The sequence below is a fragment of the Oncorhynchus mykiss genome, chromosome 11 (assembly GCF_057628025.1).
Source record: "Oncorhynchus mykiss isolate SJ-2025 chromosome 11, ASM5762802v1, whole genome shotgun sequence".
NCBI classification, from domain to species: domain Eukaryota; kingdom Metazoa; phylum Chordata; class Actinopteri; order Salmoniformes; family Salmonidae; genus Oncorhynchus; species Oncorhynchus mykiss.
Window position 1 is genome coordinate 76,222,894 of NC_143032.1, and position 17,917 is coordinate 76,240,810.

Sequence of the window (17,917 nt, forward strand, 5' to 3'; positions counted from 1 at the left end):
ACATCTCCTTCGCATAGAATTGATTAGGCTGCTGATTGTGGCTTGTGGGATGTTGTCCCACTCCTCTTTAATGGCTATGCGAAGATGCTAAATATTGGCAGGTACTGGAACATGCTGTCGTACAGGTCACTCCAGAGCATCCCAAACATGCTCCAAGTGTGACATGTCTGGTGAGTATGCAGGCCATGGAAGAACTGGGACATTTTCAGCTTCCAGGAATTATGTACAGATCCTTGCAACATGAGACCGTACGTTATCATGCTGAAACATGAGGTGATGGAGGCTGATGACTGGCATGACATTGGCCTCCAGGATCTTGTCACTGTACCTCTGTGCATTAAAATTGATATCGATAAAATGCAATTGTGCTCATTGTCCGTAGCGTATGCCTGCCTATACCATAACCCCACCGTTCACAATGTTGACATCAGCAAATCTGCCTCATACAGTTGAAACCGAAATTCATCTGTGAAGAGCACACTTCTCCAGTGTGCCAGTGGCCATCGAAGGTGAGCATTTGTCCACTGAAGTCAGTTACGATGCTTAACTGCAGTCAGGTCAAGACCCTGGTGAGGACGACAAGCATGGAGTTGAGCTTCCCTGAGACGGTTTCTGACAATTTGTGCAGAAATTCTTTGGTTGTGCAAACCCTCAGCTGTCCGGGTGGCTGGTCTCAGATGATCCCGCTGATCACGAAGCCGGAGGTCCCGGGCATGTTGTCTGCGGCAGGTTGGACATACTGCAAAATTCTCAAAAACAACGTTGGAGGTGGCTTATGGTAGAGAAATTAACATGTAATTATTTGACAACCGCTCTGGTGGACATTCCTGCAGTCAGCATGCCAATTGCTCGCTCCTTCAAAAGATATCTGTGGCATTGTGTTGTGTGACACAACTGCACATTTTACAGTGGCCTTTTCTTGTCCCCAGCATTGTGCACCTGTGTAATGATCATGCTATTTAATCAGCTTCTTGATATGCCACACCTGTCAGGTGGATGGATTATTTGGGTAAAGGAGAAATGCCCACTAACAGAGATGTAAACACATTTGTGCACAACATTTGAGAGAATTAAGCTTTTATGTGTATGAAACATTTCTTGGATCTTTTATTTCAGTTCATGAAACATGAATTTCTGGGATCTTCTATTTCAGAACATGAAACATGGGATCAGCACTTTACATGTTGTGTTTATATTTTTGTTCAGTGTACAGTAGTTACGTGGCATATCTTAGACCAGCGAAATAGATCGAGATTAACTTCTCTCGCTAGCCAGCCAGCGTACCGGTAAAAAAACTAGGGGTAAACAAACAGTGACGTAAGTATAATGCAACAGCTTTACTAGCTTTGCTGTCAGTGTTAGCAAGTTGGGTAAAAAATTAGAGTGGCAGAATAAGTATCATGCAAACCATTTGATGTTTTGACAACCAAGTAATGCCTAGAGTGTGCAAAGCCATCATCAAGGAAAATGGTGGCTACTTTGAAGAATCTCAAATATTTTTGGTTACTACATGATTCCATGTGTTATTTCATCATTTTGATGTCTTAACTATTATTCTACAATGTAGAAAGTAGTAAAAATAAAGAAAAACCTTGAATGAGTAGGTGTGTCCAAACTTTTTACTGGTACTGTATATACTAGGCGGTGTCAGAGGAATACCCAAAAAAAGACTCCAGTCACCCAAGTAATAGACTGTTCTCTCTGCTACCACACGGCAAGTGGTACCGGAACGCCAAGTCTAGGTCCAAAAGGCTCCTTAACAGCTTTTACCCCCAAGCCATAAGACTGCAGAACAATTCATCAAATGGCCACCCAGACTATTTACATTGACACTCCCCCTCCTTTGTTTTTACACTGCTGCTTCTCGCTGTTTATTATCTATGCATAGTCACTTTACCCCTACCTACATGTACATCTTACCCCGACTAACCTGTACCCCTGCACATTGACTCGGTACCGGTACCCCCTGTTTATAGCCTCGTTATTGTTATTTTATTGAGTTACTTTTTATTTTATTTTTTAGCGGATCGCACCTTCAGGGGTTACCCGATTGTTACTGTGGGGGAGAGACAATAATACGTGTTTAGGGTTTGAGGCAAGCAAAATAAAAGCAAAATAAAACTGTTGCCTTTCAAATAATGTTCTTACATTCTGAAGTGATGGCATAGGTCTTTTAAAGTTTTGCAACAACATTTCTGCAAATAAAGTCATGAGTTTAAATCCAAACCTTTCTGTTTTACTATGCTGTCTTTATTAGGAACATCTGTTTAATAACTCTGAATGTTAGTTGAGAAAAGTGTATAAGCATAACAGGCAAAAAACCTTATATTGATGTCATCTTGAGTGTTGTTTTCTCATAGAGCCTCTCCTAAAGCTCCATCCTTCCCCAGACCATTATGAGACCGATTTAGATCACCTAATCAATCATTTAAACAAGATCAGAGAAATCAATATAAATGGGTTAACAATTATCATTGTGCTTTCCTTGGCCTCTGGCGTTCAAACGGTGAGGACTAGGTGCACTGGCGTAACACAGTTTCTCTGGCCCCCATTCCTAAGAAAGAATGAAATAAATTGAATATGTCAACCAGACAGCCACTCACAGCTGTCCAAGGTGTTGAAATGTGTATGCGGCTGCCTATCGAATCGAGGATATACTTTCTGTGGTGCCAGGGGATGTAGCCTATAGCTTTTCTTTAGCTAATGGATAAATGTTCATTGGAATGCCTATTTGGTCATCATTTTCTCATGTTAAGCCAAACATTTCATGAAGCTATACACAGTGTCGCAATGCTGTCATTTAGACTGCTGGTTGGCGACAATAATATAATTACTTGTTTAGTAATTAAAGTTCGACATTTAAATAATGCAGATTGTAAAATACATTTTTGATGCAATAGCATACTAATCAGCTACCAATTTATTTGAAAACAATTTACAACTGTCCTGTATAGCCTACCTGAACATGCATGACATGAGAAGTCCTCGCATACTCTCCCAGCTTGGATAGAAAGTTGTTTTGCGTTAAACCAGTCTATTAATGTCAAGTAATACAGTCAGTCAACCTTGGCGGCAGGTAGCCTAGTGGTTAGAGCATTGGGCCAGTAACCGAAAGGTTGCTAGATCAAATCTCCGAGCTGACAAGGTCGTTCTGCCCCTGAACATGGCAGTTAACCCACTGTTCCTAGGCCGTCATTGTAAGTAACAATTTGTTCTTAACTGACTTGCCTAGTTAAATAAAACAAATAAAAAAATAACACTAGCTCACTGGAGGTTGTTTCATTGTGCAGTGTAGCTATATTGTGCAGTGTAGCTATATTTAGCTGCTATTTACTATAGACTTTTTATAAAAAATTATACATCGAGCAGTTCTCCTGAAGTATTCGCTCTCTTTTGTTCTATGTGGAGGCCCATAGTAGCTACAGTATGTGACTGGCCCATAGTAGCTACAGTATGTGACTGGCCCATAGTAGCTACAGTATGTGACTGGCCCATAGTAGCTACAGTATGTGACTGGCCCATAGTAGCTACAGTATGTGACTGGCCCATAGTAGCTACAGTATGTGACTGGCCCATAGTAGCTACAGTATGTGACTGGCCCATAGTAGCTACAGTATGTGACTGGCCCATAGTAGCTACAGTATGTGACTGGCCCATAGTAGCTACCCAGACATTCTTTTCTGAGACATTGTGCATTATGTCCATTGCGCTGCACACAATTTAAACTTAGTCTTGAATGATGCATGCCAAGATATATCAGAGATATACCGACTGTTGATTTTGCTACCACACATCTCAAATGTCGGTTCACTAGTATGAACGAAATCGCAAACTGATTTTTTTGTTTGAGCCCTCAAGTACTGTTGTCCGCTAAAGGTAATAATCTGTTTGCATCTGCCAATTTATTGGCTGTCCAGTATCCAGACGACCTGTCCCCCAGAGCTTTCTTTCTGTAATGTGCTGAGGCCAGCAATTAAGGAGAATGAGAGGCTCAATTAAAGATGTTGCAGAATTGCTGTATTTGAATCACCACTCCCTTCTGCCCAGTTTCCCTGATGTTGCTATGGCAATCAAGCTGTGTTTAACCATCCCTGTAACTCTCTCTTCTGCGGAAAGATTGTTTTCTAAACTAAAACTGTCACGCCCCGATCTGTTTCACCTGTCCTTGTGCTTGTCTCCGACCCCACTCCAGGTGTCGCCCATCTTTCCCACTTATCCCCAGGGTATTTATACCTGTGTTTTCTGTCTGTCTGTGCCAGTTTGTCTTGTTCAAGTCAACCAGCGTTTTGGGTTTGACCAGTCCAATTCCAATTTGCAGACGAGAAGAGGCACTGTAGACTAATTGAGAAGAAACACAATAGAGAGCAATACCCTCAGTGAAAACATTTCCATCACAATGATTAGAACTCCTTCCAAAACATGGTATTAACCGTTATAGATAGTGATGGCTCTCGATTTACCTAATGTGGCATTGAAGAAAGGTAATAACAGTGAATGTAAACCAATAAAATGTCAGTATATCTTGATTGATACAGTTAATCATTAGGGCGGGGAATTGCCAGGGACCTCACGATAAGATACTTAGGTACCGATACGATATGTATTGCAATTCTCACGATTTGGTTCTGTGGTTTTATTGTGATACGATGTTCCAAACACATTGCTCACCATCTGTCTGCTGCAGAGGGGTGAGAAAGAGCCATAATAAAACACCCTTTTTGCTCCCTATTTAGAACAAAGATGGAGAACAAGCTATGAAGGAAAAATACTGGAGTTTTGGTGCAGGTACAACCAACAAGCTCAAATATAACATTACCATGGAGATGGTTCCTTTCCCCCTACTTAAATGAAGCAATTGTCTCTGTTTCAATTATGGGATCTTGTCTGAAGCTGCACCATCTGGTTTGTCATTCACTCTCATCAGCACCAGAGGGTTTATGTCACAAATCTCATTCACGTCCTAATTGAGTAGACTTTTAATGAAGGAGATTTCTTGACCTTTGAATGCCACAATCTACTACAGAAGCTGTGGTCTGTGGCTGCCTGCTCTGCATCAAAATGTCACTACTAGTGTGTGTGTGTGTATGTGTGTGTATGCGTGTGTTTTATACACTCAATGATCATCACTGACTGCAGTATTTCAGTTGTCTGAAACAGATATTATTAATGCTGAGAAACACGCTCACATTGAGGGATTGATTAGGAAATTGAGACCTTGAAATTTAAGAGATTCACTTTTGTTGTGCAGGGCGAGTTATAACAGATGACATCTGTTCATTTAATAGCCAAAGTGCTGGGAACTATAGTGGCTTGCGAAAGTATTCACCCTCCTTGGCATTTTTCCTTTTTTGTTGCCTTAAAACCTGGAATTAAAATTTATTTTTGGGGGGTTTCTGTCATTGTAAGGACTGTCGTGGGTTGAAGAAGGTGAGGACCAAGGTGCAGCGTGATACGTGTTCATCTTTATTTATGAATTGAACACTGAATGAAAAAACAACAAAAAGAGAATGAAAGAAACCGAAACAGTTCTGTCTGGTACAGAATACAAAAACAGAAAACAACTACCTACAAACACAGGTAGGAACAGAGTACCTAAGTATGGTTCTCAATCAGAGACAACGATTGACAGCTGCCTCTGATTGGGAACCATACCAGGCCAAACACATAGAAATACAACACACAGAACAAAACATAGAATGAAAAACATAGAATGCCCACCCCAACTCACGCCCTGACCAAACCAAAATAGAGACATAAAAAAGGAACTAAGGTCAGGACGTGACAGTCATTTGATTTGCACAACATGCCTACCACTTTGAAGATGCCAAATATTTTAATTGTGAAACAAACAAGAAATCGGATAAAAAACAGAGAACTTGAGCGTGCATAACTATTCACCCCCCCAAAGTCAATACTTTGTAGAGCCACCTTTTGCAGCAATTAAAGTTGCAAGTCTCTTGGGGTATGTCTCTATAAGCTTGGCACATCTAGCCACTGGGATTTTTGCCCATTCTTCAAGAAAAAAAATCAAGTTGGATGGGTTCCACTGGTGTATAGAAATCTTTAAATCATACCACAGATTCTCAATTGGATTAAGGTCTGGGCTTTGACTAGACATTTAAATGTTTCCCCTTAAAGCACTTGAGTGTTGCTTTAGCAGTATGCTTAGGGTCATTGTCCTGCTGGAAGGTGAACCTCCATCTCAGTCTCAAACCTCTGGAAGACGGAAACAGGTTTCCCTCAATAATTTCCCTGTATTTAGCACCATCCATCATTCTTTCAATTCTGACCAGTTTCACAGTCCCTGCTGATGAAAAACATCCCCACAGCATGACGCTGCCACCACCATGCTTCACCGAAGTGATGGCGGCAGGTGGAGTACTGCAGAGATGGTTATCCTTCTGGAACGCCACCACCATGCTTCACTGTGGGGAGGGTGTTCTCGGGGTGATGAGAGGTGTTGGGTTTGCGCCAGACATAGCGTTTTCCTTGATGACCAAAAAGCTGAATTTTAGTCTCATCTGACCAGAGTACTTTCTTTCAAATGTTTGGGGAGTCTCCCACATGCCTTTTGGCAAACACCAAATGTGTTTGCATATTTTTTTCCTTCAAGCAATGGCTTTTTTCTGGTCACCCTTCTGTAAAGCCCAGCTCGGTGGAGTGTACGGCTTAAAGTGGTCCTATGAACAGATACTCCAATATCCGCTGTGGAGCTTTGCAGCTCTTTCAGAGTTATCTTTGGTCTCTTTGTTGCCTCTCTGATTTAATGCCCTCCTTGCCTGGTCCGTGAGGTTTGGTGGCAGCCCTCTCTTGGCAAGTTTGTTGTGGTGCCATATTCTTTAATTTTTTTAATAATGGATTTAATGGTGCTTTGTGGGATGTTCAAAGTTTCAGATATTTTTTTATAACCCAACCCTGATCTGTACTTCTCCAGAACTTTGTCCCTGACCTGTTTGGAGTGCTCCTTGGTCTTCATGGTGCCGCTTGCTTGGTGGTGTTGCAGACTCTGGGGCCTTTCAGAACAGGTGTATATGTACTGAGATCATGTGACTCTTAGATTGCACACACGTGAACTTTATTTAACTAATTATGTGACTTCTGAAGGTAATTGTTTGCACCAGATCTTATTTAGGGGCTTCATAGCAAAGGGGGTAAATACATATGCACGCACCACTTTTCAAGAAATTTTTAATTTGCCATTTTTTGAAACAAGTTATTTTTTCCATTTCACTTCACCAATTTGGACTATGTTGTGTATGTCCATTACATGAAATCCAAATAAAAATCGATTTCAATTACAGGTTGTAATGCAACAAAATAGGAAAAATACCAAGGGGGATGAATACTTTTGCAAGTGTAAACCAGAGGTGACTGTGGAGTGGAGACTGTAATCCAGTCTTCTTTATAACAGTCATTTCTTTATAACTGTGAGACTCGAACACATAATCTTGCTTTTTTACCCTTTTTTCTCCCCAATTGGTAATTACAGTCTTGTCTCATCGCTGCAACTCCCGTACAATCTTGGGAGAGGCAAAGGTCGAGAGCCGTGCATCCTCTGAAACACAATCCAACCAAGCTGCACTGCTTCTTAACACAACACTTAACCAGACACACACACACACACACACACACACACACACACACACACACACACAATGTATCCAAACCCTACCGGCTGCATCTCCCATGGTGTTGTGACTAAGAGCTAGTGTCTCCAGCTTGGTGTTGGAGGTCAGGTCTTGGGCCAGGTGCTGTGCATCCCTGTCAGGCAGCTGGTTCCTGGAGAGGCGAGACCAGGAGGGTGTCCTCCAGAAGCATAATGGAAAGGGATCGGGTACCATGCTTCCCCAGTCTGTTCTCCCCCAGGTCAACCTCTGGCAGAGGAACACACTGAGCATTCTGTTTTGTCTCTTCCAGTCTTGATGTTCCTAGGGAAATGGAGCTCCTTAATGCAATGGTAAAGACCTAACGTGATCTGAATTTAGCAGATATCTATGTGTATATCCCACAGTGGATCATTTTCTATCCTCTCCTTGTCATCGGTTAACCTATTATTCTAATAGCAGTGTCATTAAGGCATTGGGAGTGACAGTTATTAGTTGTGCAATAAGGACAATTGGAATTGTGACGGTGAATATAATGATACACTCAGCGGTGGAACAATCTGACATATCGACTGCTGAGGGAATGAACGTCAGCAGGTAGACCCTTAAGGGCCAACCAGGGTCCTTTATGTAAAAATAACAACACTCGCTCTCCTCTCACTCCTCTCCCCTGGATCATGAACTGTGTGTGGCGCTAGCTAGACACTGACAATTTTAAATAGGGCCCCACTGTAGGTGTCGAGGCACAACCAGGGTGGCAGGGGGTGAGGGTGAGGGTGGCACACAGGTGTGTGTGGGTTGCACCCCCGCCCCCCTGAGCCCCCTGAGGCCCCGGAGCGGAGGTTGGAAGAGCACCCCCTGTGATGTAACAGTTCTCCTTTAACATGGTGGCCCCGCCCACCCCTTCCATCCAATTATCTCTGAGGTTGAGCTTCAGCAGGGAAGCGTTGGTTACCAAGGGAACCACCGGCACTTTGGTGCCCTGTAGAACATATTTCACACAAAGTGAGATTATTTTGTTTGTTTTTCTACCTCTCTTTTTTCATGAAGAGAGAAGGATGTGCTCTCGAATGAAGCAAGTGGGCCGTGAGAGCAGGTGTCTGTCTGTCTGTTTTATTTCCTATTAGGAATGCACCTCACCCATCGTAAGGATGGCAGAATGACCTTGTTTTTATTGAAGGACCTCTTATTAGGCTTGGGCGGTACACCATATGGGTCTTTCTATAAATAATGGGGCCAATGTGTGACATAGGAATCAATGTTTGAAAATGGTTTGAAACTAAAATAAAAATGATTTTTATGCAGTTCCACATGTGTACTTAGAGGGGGAAAAAGTAAATATATGCAAATACAACATCGTAGGACTAGGACTATGCATCCTTTAAGCAGAGTTCAACCAGACAACAGAAACTCAATGTTATACACTTTATATAATTGTACATATAGGGCCTAATATGCAGAAAGGAAAAAAATAAATAATTGTAGGCCTTGCCAATGCACTGATATTCAAATTATTATAAAATATGTGAGAATAACGTGGACATTGCCTGAATAAATAGAGATGTTCTGTAGCCTGTGTAGCCGACGCAGGCACACATAATAAAGCCATGCAGGAAAATAACCTCACACTCAACATCAACAAAACGAAGGAGATGATTGTGGACTTCGGGAAACAGCAGAGGGAGCACCCCCCTATCCACATCGACGGGACAGTAGTGGAGAGGGTAGTAAGTTTTAAGTTCCTCTGCGTACACATCACGGACAAACTGAATTAGTCCACCCACACAGACAGCGTTCAACCTCAGGAGGCTGAAGAAATTCGGCTTTTCACCAAAAGCACTCACAAACTTCTACAGATGCACAATTGAGAACATCCTATAGGATGTATCACTGCCTGGTACAGAAACTGCACGGCCCCCAACCGTAGGGCTCTCCAGAGGGTTGTGCGGTCTGCCCAACGCATTAATAGGGGCACACTGCCTGGCCTACAGGACACCGACTGCACCAATGTTACAGGGAGGCCAAAAAGATCATCAAGGACAACAACCACCCGAGCCACTGCCTGTTCACCCCGCTATCATCCAGAAGGCGAGGTCAGTACAGGTGCATCAAAGCTGCAACCGAGAGACGGATAAACAGCTTCTATCTCAAGGCCATCAAACTGTTAAATAGCCATCACTAGCCGGCTACCACCCGGTTTGTATTATAGTCAGTGCCACTCCGACATTGCTCGTCTTTTAGATTTGTATGTATTGTTGTGAATTGTTAGATACTACTGCACTGTTGGAGTTCGGAACACAAGCATTTCACTACACCTGCAATAACATCTGCTAAATATGTGTATGTGACTAATAAGATTTGATTTGAAACTGTGTCTGAAGACTTAATAGCTGTCAAATCCTTACTTTGCTTGTTTCCTCAATTCGTTGCTTCCCTCTCAAAGCTTATTCGAGGAGGAGACCCAAGGGAGCATGAGGGAGAGACCGTGGAAGGGAACATTTTTACATTATTCAAACAGGGCACTGGCCTGGTCTGGTCTTAGACCGTGGTGCATCATGGCCAGAAAATAGATTACAGGGACCACATTGAATATTCTACACGCCTCCCTGTACCCAGTCTGGCCCGTTGGGTCACATACCTCCCTCACATCTACAACAGAACCAAGCAGACTCAAGACTTGGGTTCAAATACTGTTTGAAATCCTTTAAAATACTTCAGCTGGACTTGATAGAACTTGGCTGATGCAATGGAACCAATAGAATAGGCCCAACACTGCAATTCCCATCCACTGGGCACTTCAGACAGGCTAAAGCAAACTCTCAAACTATTTGAACGATTTCAAATAGTAGTTGGACACAGGTCTGACCCGGCCACACTTGTTTCACCATCAGAGCCCCTCACTATCAAAACAGTGAGTAAAAGGACTTGGCATTTCTGCATATCCCTCTGAGATGGCCTAGCTGTCAATGTGACTTTGGTCATTAAAGTCCCTTGCGGTTCATTTCACCACGTCTGGGGACTTGGTAGTGGATACTGGGTAATAGCTCATTCATGTACCAGATGAACTTTACTTATGGTGAAAGAAGCCTTGATACAATGCCTACATAAAGTCATTAAGATGCACAACAGGAATCTGTTGAGAATGGCGCCGGAGGGGAAAACTGCTGTCTTATCGGCTCTTAACCAACCATGCTATTTTGTTTGTTTTATTGCGTTGCACGTAACTTGTTTTCTAAATAATGTTGCTGCTACCGTTTCTTATGACCGAAAATAACTTCTGGACATCAGAACTGCGATTGCTCAACTCAAACTGGACGAAGAGTTCTTCGTCATTGAGTCAGACGGGAGGGATATAATACGGACACCCGACCCGGCCCAGATCCCTGTTATTCGCTGGAGGAAACACAGATTTTTTCAGAAAGAGATCAGGGTGCCTTGAGAGGATCAGGCGACGAGTGGAAAATCTGCCAATGCCTTCAGTCCTGCTAGCTAACTTTCAGTCGCATGAAAAGAAATGGGACTAACTGAAAGCATGTTTATCCTACCAACGGGATATTAAAAACTGTAATATCTTATGTTTATGTAAACAACAGCTGGTGTACGATATCTAAGGAAGTCTCGAGGTTTTTCTCGCCTGAGGTAAAGTATCTCATGATAAGCTGTAGACACTATCTACCTAGAGAGTTTTCATCTGTATTTTTCATAGCTGTCTACATACCACCATAGACCTATGCTGGTGTGGAGTATACCAGGAGGTGTCAGAGGAATGGCCCTATAAATTGTCAAAGACTCCAGCCACCCTAGTCATAGACTGTTCTCTCTGTTACCGCATGGCAAGCGGTACCAGAGCGCCAAGTCTAGGTCCAAGAGGCTCCTAAATATCTTCTACCCCCAAGCCATAAGACTCCTGAACAGCTAATCAAATTGCTACCCAGGCTATTGGCACGAAATTCTGCTTTCGACTTTCTGTTATTATCTATGCAAAATTACTTTAATAACTCTACCTACATGTACATATTACCTCAATTACATTGACACCGTTGCCCCCGCACATTGACTCTGTACTGGTACGGTACCCCTGTATATAGCCCCGCTATTGTTATTTACTGCTGCTCTTTAATAATTAGTTATTCTTGTCTCTTACTTTTTTAGGTATTTTGCATTGTCTGTTAAGGGCTTGTAAGTAATAATTAATTAAGGGCTCGTAAGTAATAATTTCACTGTTGTATTCGGTGCAGGTCACAAATAAAATTTGAGGAGTGTGTGTGGGTGTTTGTTTCTGCATTTTTATCAGGAGGAAAAGCAGAGAGGAAGAGGAGGGGGAGGAGGTGGGGAGGGGAGGAGAGGGAAGGGAAGGGAGAGAGGAGAGAGAGAGAGAAGTGAAAGTGTTAATGATGATGCTTCCTAGAGAGAGAAAACAGAAAGAGCATGTGAATGTCAGAAGATCGATCTATCAGAGATGAAACGGTTAATGACAAACGCATGACTCACATCAGCCATTTCTTTTCCCCGAGACGAGAGACCGAGAGTGACAAACCACACACTCTGCCCCTTAGCTCTCCGACTCTGATGCCCTTTATCAGAACGTGTGATTCACCCAACTCTCTCTCTCATTCTCCATTTTAATAAGAACTCACAGCACTACAATGTGCTACCTGTTTCGTTCCACAAAATGAGTCCCTTTTGGGTGGTGTTTATTTCATGCAATTTTAACATTCTGTCACAAGGAGCACTTGCTCAACTTAATAAAAAACGTGTTTTCCCATCCCCATCAAAAAGTGCCTATTACGTGACAAATAAAGTAGCAGGGTTGACCATAACAGGAAAGACGATTTCATCAGCCATCAGCCATGTGCTTGTGACCAGAGGAATGGAAGCTTGTTGTTCACAACAGGGAGTGGCAATTGATTGAATGCATTTTTAAAAAATTGTTAAGACATTTCTAGACTGTCTATCTATGGGTAACAGGGTTGACGTGTTATGCTTGACCCACTCAGTTTTCCACCACAAAACACCAGAAAATGGCCCAAAAAAGAAGAACCTCATGTGCTTTCGTACTATGATTTGACTATCAGATGTTCAATGTCCCTTTTGAATAAAAATTAAAAAATAGTTTAAAATGAATGAAATGTAAAAAAAAAAAAATGAAAGTTTAGTTCACGTAACAGAGTTGACCTTAAAATGAGGGACAGGTTTTTTTAATCTTAAATTGAATCACATTAAATAAATGATAATCTTAGGATATTTATTTTTATATTTAATTGAACCGTTATTTAAATAGGCCAGTCAGTTAAGAACAAATTCTTGATGGCCTACCCAGGCCAAACCCCAACCAGGACGATGCTGGGCCTGTTGCGCACCGCCCTATGTGATTCCCAATCCATCATTAAGCTCGAGGCCCTGGGTCTGAACCCTGCCTTGTGAAACTGGGTCCTGACTTCCTGACGGGTCGCCTCCAGGTGGTGAAGGTAGGAAACAACACCTCCTCTTCGAACAGAAATTTGCATCCTGTAGCATCCTGTAGAATGCCATTGTTGCAACCCCTATTACCAGTTTGTTCAACCTCTCTTTCGTATCGTCTGAGATTCCTAAATATTGGAAAGCTACCGCGGCCATCCCCCTCTTCAAGGGGGGTGACACTCTAGACCCAAACTGCTACATACCTATATCCATCCTGCCCGGCCTTTCTAAAGTCTTTGAAAGCCAAGTTAGCAAACAGATCAATGACCACTTTGAATCTCACCGTACCTTCTCCGCTATGCAATCTTTTTTCTGATCTGGTCACGGCTCACTTCAGCCACGCTCAATGTACTAAACGATGACATAACCGCCATGGATAAAAGACAATACTGTGCAGCTGTCTTCATCAACCTGGCCAAGGCTTTCGACTCTGTCAATCACTGTATTCTTATCGGCAGACTCGACAGCCTTGGTTTCTCAAATGACTGCCTCGCCTGTTTCACCAGCTACTTCTCAGATAGAGTTAAGTGTGTCAAATCGGAGGGCCTGTTGTCCGGACCTCTGGAAGTCTCTATGGGGGTACCACAGGGTTCAATTCTCGGGCTGACTATTTTCTCTGTATATATCAACAATGTCGCTCATCCTGCAGGTGATTCCTTGATCCATCTCTAAGCAGACGACACCATTCTGTATACATCTGGCTCTTCTTTGGACACTGTGCTAACTAACCTCCAAACGAGCTTCAATGCCATACAACACTCCCTCCGTGGCCTCCAACTGCTCTTAAACACTAGTAAAACTAAATGCATGCTCTTCAACCGATCGCTGCCCGCACCCGCCAGTCCGACTAGCATCACTACTCTGGACGGTTCTGACCTAGAATATGTGGACAACTACAAATACCTAGGTATCTGGCTAGACTGTAAACTCTCATTCCAGACTCATATTAAGCATCTCCAATCCTTTACTCACGCTGCCAAACATACCCTCATAAAACTGAATATCTTACCGATCCTCGACTTTGTCATTTACAAAATAGCTTCCAACACTCAACTCAGAAAACTGGTTGATCACAGTGCCATCCGTTTTGTCACCAAAGCCCCATATACCACCCACCACTGCGACCTGTATGCTCCCGTCGGCTGGCCCTTGCTACATATTCGTCGCCAGACCCACTGGCACCAGGTCATCTATAAGTCTTTTCTAGGTAAATCTCCCTCTTATCTCAGCTCACTGGTCGCTCCAGCAGGTATATCTCACTGGTCATTCCTACTTTGGCCGCCTTTCCTTCCAGTTCTCTGCTGCCAATGACTGGAACAAATTGCAAAAATAACTGAAGCTGGAGACTTATATCTCCCTCACTAACTTTAAGCATCAGGTATCTGAGCAGCTGATCGCTGCAGCTGTATACAGCCCATCTGTAATAAGCCCATCCAACTACCTACCTCATCACCATATTGTTTTTATTTACTTTTTTGCTCTTTTGCACCCCAGTATCTCTACTTGCACATCCTCATCTGCACATCTATCACTCCAGTGTTAATTTGCTAAATTGTAATTACTTCGCTACTATGGCTTATTTATTGCCTTACTCCATTTGCACACACTGTATATAGACTTTTCTATTGTGTTATTGACTGTACTTTTGTTTATTCCACGTGTCACTGTATTGTTTGTGTCACACTGCTTTGCTATATCTTGGCCAGGTCACAGATGGTTAAATAAAGATCAAATAAAATAAATGTAAAAAATAACGGGTCTCGGTACGCCTATGTCGATATTCCATTACAAATCAGCCGTTTCCAGCTACAATAGTCATTTACAACATTAACAATGTCTACACTGTATTTCTGATCAATTTGATGTTATTTTAATGGACCAAAAAAACAATCCATTCCTTACTTAGATTTACGTGTGTTTTGGGTATATGTTGTGAAACTGTTAGATATTACTTAGACATTATTACTATTACTTAGATATTACTGCATTGTCGGAGCTAGAAGCACAAGCATTCCACTACACCCACAATAACATCTGCTTAACAAGTGTAATAAAATTTGATTTGATTTGAGAGAAGGCACAGAGGGAGATGTCAAAATGCTGAATTGTTGCACAATTTCTATTTAAAATATTAAAGGGATGCAAAAAGGACTGATTTCATGTAACGACGCAACCACCTGCCTCCCAGCTCCAAGTCAGTGTTATAGTTGTCATCTGCAACCCTTCCCCTCTCCTGTCAGTCTTCATCGACACCACTTCCACTGCCCTCTTCTTCCTCCTCTTCCTCCCCCTCATCCTCCCTTCTCCCAGCCCTCTGTCACATCCCCCTCTGGGCTGGAGTGGCGACCGGACGCTGACCGGGTCACTGTCCTGCTGCAGGGTAGGGGGGAGACAGATGAAGGATCTAAGAAATGTTACACTGCTGAAATGTGACTGTGGAGGTGTGTGGAGCAGGCAAGCTAGCAGTTAGCAGACCGAGGCAAGCAAGCTGGCAGTTAGCAGATGGGGGTAAGTCTGTTTTTGCCTCCTTGTGCGGTGACGTCGATAGATCAGTTGTGGAATTAGTAGGGTTCCAAGTAGCTCTAGGTAGCTAGTAGGCCGCTGTTAGCAGAATGGGCCTTCAGCGGACGTTGTGCCCGAGGGGCCTGTTGGAATCTTCGGGCAGATTATGACGATTGCCGGGGTTCCGTGCCCCATACCGGCAGTAGAAGGGTTCAGAATATTGTAGCACGGGAGTGGGCTTCGGTGCTAGCACAAAACCCTGCCTGGGCTAGCTTCAGGCTAATTGGTGCTTGCTCCGGGATGGAAACGATAGCCAGGAGTGGTCACCCGGGATTGCGGTTAGCTAGTTGCGAAGATCCAGATGAAAATGTTCAGAGTTTGTGGTAGGAATACGGGAACATTTCAAGAACTTTGAAAGTTTCTTCAAGTGCAGTCGCAAAAACCAAGAAAAACAAAAAATCAAGCGCTACGATGAAACTGGCTCTCATGAAGACCACCACAGGAAATGAAGACCCAGAGTTAACTCTGCTGCAGAGGATAAGTTCATTAGAGTTACCAGCCTCAGAAATTGTAACCCAAATAACTGCTTCACAGAGTTCAAGTAACAGACGCATCTCAACATCAACTGTTCAGAGGAGACTGTGTGAATCAGGCCTTCATGGTCGAATTGCTGCAAAGAAACCACAAATAAAATACACCAATAAGAAGAAGAGACTTGCTTGGGCCAAGCAACACTGGTCTGATGAATCCAAATTTGAGATTTTTGGTTCCAACTGCTGTGTCTTTGTGAGACGCAGAGTAGGTGAACAGATGATCTCCGCATGTGTGGTTCCCACAATGAAGCATAGAGGTGGAGGTGTGATGGTGTGGGGGTGCTTTGATGGTGACACTGTCTGTGATTTATTTAGAATTCAAGGCACACTTAACCAGCATGACTACCACAGTATTCTGCAGCAATATGCCATCCCATCTGGTTTGCCTTTAGTGGGACTATCATTTGTTTTTCAACAGGACAATGGCCCAAAACACACCTCCAGGCTGTGTAAGGGCTATTTGAACAAGAAGGAGAGTGCTTGAGTGCTGCATCAGATGACCTGGCCTCCATAATCACCCGACCTCAACCCATTTGAGATAGTTTGGGATGAGTTGGACCACAGAGTGAAGCAAAAGCAGCCAACAAGTGCTCAGCATCGGAACGCCTTCAAGGCTGTTGAGAGCGCATTCCTCATGAAGCTGGTTGAGAGAATTTCAAGAGCGTGCAAAGCTGTCATGAAGGCAAAGGGTGGTTACTTTGAAGAATCTAAAATCAAAAATATATTTTCACTTGTTTAACACTTGTTTGGTTACTAAATGACTCCATATGCATTGTTATCAAAGTAATCAAGTAGATAAGAGTACACAGGTTGTTTTTTAACCAGAGGGAGATATCAGTGACTTGCTTGTGGTGGTGGATATCCACAACAATGAACATATCAACAGTGCTTACTATTTTACCGGACTGTATAAAGATCCTTTCCAACAATCTCTTAAGTCTGTCTATCTGCCCACCTGCCTGCCTGTCGATGGTTTCCCTACTGAGAGCTGTCCTAGGTCTGCTGGGTGGTCGGGCTCCCTATCCCACGCAGCTGCTCGCTCTCACTCGCTCTCTCTCGCTCTGTCTCCGCGTCATCATCTTCCAGTACGGACGGCAGCAGGGACTCTTTGGCCAACTTCTTCCCAACTACCACGGTTCCACCACAATGGTTCTACCACAATCTATTTTTCTTACCCAAAGAGATTATTTTCTACCTTTTTCTGTTTCCTTTTAAACTTACAAACAGATAGTTAAGCTATATCTGAGTGTGTTTTTTTGTGTGCTGATGATGTAGGTTCAATGTTGTTTAGAATGATAAAGTGACTGATGATGAAATCAGTGCAGGGGGCTTCTTAGCTTTCTCCTGTGCTCCACTGACTGCTTCCCCAACCTACATTATATATTCAAAAGTATGTGGGCTTCAAATTAGTGGATTCGGCTATTTCAGCCACACCCTTTGCTGAAAGGTGTAAAAAATCGACCACACAACCATGCACTCTCCATAGACAAACATTAGCAGGATAATTGTCTTACTGAAGAGTTCAGTGACTTTCAATGTGGCACCGTCACAGGTTGCCACCTTTCCAACAAGTCAGTTCGTCAATTTTCTGCCCGGCAAGAGCTGCCCCGGTCAACTGTAAGTGCTGTTATTGTGAGTAGCAACAACGGCTCAGCCACGAAGTGGTTGGCCACACAAGCTCACAGAGCGGGACCGTCTGTCCTCAGTTGCAAGACTCACTACCGAGTTCCAAACTGATTGAAATGCATTCCAACGTCA

The 17,917-nt window shown here is 43.1% G+C and overlaps 1 pseudogene; it reads right to left on the minus strand.

Moving 5' to 3' along the window:
- Positions 1-673: 673 nt before the first annotated feature.
- LOC149979874 (leucine-rich repeat-containing protein 74A-like) lies at positions 674-15,761 on the minus strand (annotated as a pseudogene).
- Between the last annotated feature and the right edge of the window lie 2,156 nt (positions 15,762-17,917).